The sequence below is a fragment of the Octopus bimaculoides genome, chromosome 12 (genome assembly GCF_001194135.2).
Source record: "Octopus bimaculoides isolate UCB-OBI-ISO-001 chromosome 12, ASM119413v2, whole genome shotgun sequence".
NCBI classification, from domain to species: domain Eukaryota; kingdom Metazoa; phylum Mollusca; class Cephalopoda; order Octopoda; family Octopodidae; genus Octopus; species Octopus bimaculoides.
In genome coordinates this window covers 32901009-32904424 of record NC_068992.1, presented here as the reverse complement: position 1 = coordinate 32904424, position 3416 = coordinate 32901009, and positions in this window count along the sequence as shown.

Sequence of the window (3416 nt, the reverse complement as noted above, 5' to 3'; positions counted from 1 at the left end):
ATATAAAGATTAAATGTGGTACTTAAAATGTTTGTGGCACCATAATTTGGTAGGGTAAAGACCAAAACAAAATCAAGAGATTTGGTGAATAAAATTTGAAGAAAAAGCAACAAAAATGTATTAGGTTATAGCAGTACGTACGTTTCGTACAAACTTCATTTATTTATGTAGTGAGAACACCACATAAGATGTACAATGAAAATGTACTCCTCAGTACACATTTACAAAATGACTTTCTGAAATGAACTTCCATTATGCAGCTGAGGAGTACATTTTCATTGCACATCTTATGTGGTGTTCTCACTACATAAATAAATGAAGTTTGTACGAAACGTACGTACTGCTATAACGTAATACATTTTTGTTGCTTTTCTTTAAAAAAAAAAAATATATATATTTGCATACATATACTGGTTTCAAATTTTGGCACAAAGCCAGCAATTTCGTGGGAGGAGGTATGTCAATTACATCGACCGTCGTGATCCACTTGTACTTGTTTTATCGACTCCGAAAGAGTAAAAAGATAAAGTAAATAGACACCAAATCATTGTATTTGGTACAATGCATGTCAAGGAGGGCTGTTGTCGCAGTTCGGTCACTGTTTATCAGAGCGTCACTCTAGTAACAAAAATAGTTTATCTTCTATTTTTGGATTGTACAGCCATTGGACTGCAGTCAAGCTGGGTTACCCCCTTGCAAGGTTTCAGTCGAACAAATCAACCTCAGCTTGCTACTTATTCTGCCGAGTTCTTTATCCAAACCGCTAAGTTACGGGTGCATAATTAAATCAACATCGGTTGTCAAACGGTAGCAGGAGGAGCAACAGGATACAAACAACTCGTCTGGAGCAAAGTATAGCTAAACTTGAGATTTTGAGGAGAGATATGATGGTTAAAGTAAGATGCTTTCCTTCAGAACCTTGCTACCAAGTAGGTGGTCAGCCAAAACAGAAGATAATGTATACATGCATACATTCATACATGTCTACATGAATGCATACATACATACATATATCTCTTTTGCATACTCTATCTGTCTAACTGCATACATAAACACATGCATACATCAATGAACATATGTGCATACATTACTCATAACAGCTAGGTTTTCAATCAAAAGAAAAAAAATATTTTGTAAAAGATGAATAGAAAAATGCGCGTGGGAAAATGAACAAAAAATAACACAGCGCAAGTTATCTAAAACTAACCTAAATTTAATATTTTCTTAACGTTCTCTTCCTTGATTACGGAATATACGTTTACATTACACTTATAACAACTAATGTATCAACATTACTTGTTTTGTCATGTTTTAAGTTTACATTCCATAGATACATATTTAAAGAAAGAATTATATTTTAACCTATTTTCTTCTTTCCTTTTCTGTCATCACTCTTTCTTCATCTTTATCTTTCTACAAACTATTAATATTTTCAATTCATTTTGGCTGGAACGATATCTGTTGCAACAATTAATCTAGCAAGGTGCGGCTTCGCTCATCACAGCTGTGAACTCGATTATCCCACATCAACTGCCATCCATCTTTTCTGACGTCAAAGTTGGTTTACTGAATTTTTGTTAATTGTTATACGTGTATAGATGCATATATAACCAGTCACATGTGTGTGCATCTATGTTCGTCAGGTCACAAATCCTCGCAGCTGTTAACATGTAATCTGGTATGACCTGTATTCATGATCGAATCTTCAGCGACTAAACCGAGTCATTCATTTGGAAAGTCTAGTGTGCAGGATTTGTTTGAAATATATTTCCTGATTAACATCTGATAATCCTTTTTTCTCTATTCTTTTTAACAAATCTCTTTATAAATCATATCTAATCTATATAACAGAAACCGACTTTCTTAGTCCCGAGCTACAGCAAAGAAACAGACTAATATAGCTAATGTTCTAATGTAGTAAATAAACTAACAATTACAAAATTAACAAGAAGGGAAATAAGAAAAACGAAAAAATGGAAGCAATAATAATAATAATAATAATAAAACATAACTGTATAATGATCACAATGATTTATACAACGAGAGAAAGAAAGAAACCTGAAATTGACAAACGGTCATCAGTCGATGACAAATGACATGTGGACAAACGCCTTAAGTTCAACTCGAAAAAATAAAAAATCGAAGACAAAGAAGAAAAGAAAAGGAAAGAATAATGACGTCTATTAGAATTGGCCATTAACAAACAGGGAAACAGCTGAGGGGGGACGGAGTCATTGACAAGGTCAAAGGCGTACTATTTAAATAATGACACATATAAATCAGATGTGAATTTAATAGTTTTGTGTTTGAGTGTTATTAAATGGATAGAATGGCTGTCTAAAGACGTGACATTTACTTCAGTTACACCTCACAGGCTTACCTCACGTGAGTTGATTGAGAAGTACAGCTCTGGTTTATATGTATAAACAAACGCACATGCGCACATTGGTACATAATATCCTTCGCGATAGACCTCAGACATCTGCAAATCTGAGAAAAGAAATCAGTGTTTAATTTTGTAATAGCAATATATTTCAGGCAGAGAACAGAAAGCTGCTTCTACATTTATAAGGTATATGTGGGAGCAGTGGAAGCTCTTATACGTACAAGTTAAACGGTCTGGAGGTATCAGACTACATTTGAGTGTCATGAGCAGATGCGTGTGGTGTATTTTGTAGCTAGATATTGGTAGATAACATTCATGGCATGCAGAAAAGAAATCATATCTCTCAGGGTATGTCAAAATTGTTTATTCTGAAACTGCGTATATGAGAGTTAAGCTTAAGGCGGACTTGTCCGGGTATTTGCGGCCGATAGCTTGAATTTCATGAATGGGGTCTATTATTGTTGACAGCAATATGATACATCAATTTTTATGTTAATGAATATAGCAGGCAGTTGCAATATATGAAATTTCACTCGGAGGTAAATACCGTGATAACAAAATCATTGAGAATTTCAGAGTGGCCCTCTTAGCAATGCCCTATCTGATGCTGGAAATTCGTTCCCTTAAAGCCAGTGTATCCAGTTCTAGTAGAAGAGGATGTGGATTTTCCATGTTCCTACACTTGAAGAAGTGCATAAGCACGCCACATATATATATATATGTATATGATTAACTATGGCTAGTTTTGTTCGTTATTTTTCTTCTTGTTTTATCTATGTGAGTTGCAGGTAATTGCCATCTGTTGGAGTCTCAGCAATTTAGCTGCTATTTCTGAACTTCGGTATGTGGTGAAGCAACCTGTTTCTGATCCCTTAATTTTGTTTATAAATGTATAAGAACTTTTTAATAAGTTTCTCACCGATAATGGTGCTTACATACCGAAGGGCTTGGTAAAAATTATTAATTATTAATTTATTAATAAATTAATAAATTGATAATCCTTTACTCTTTTAATTGTAATAATTATTCA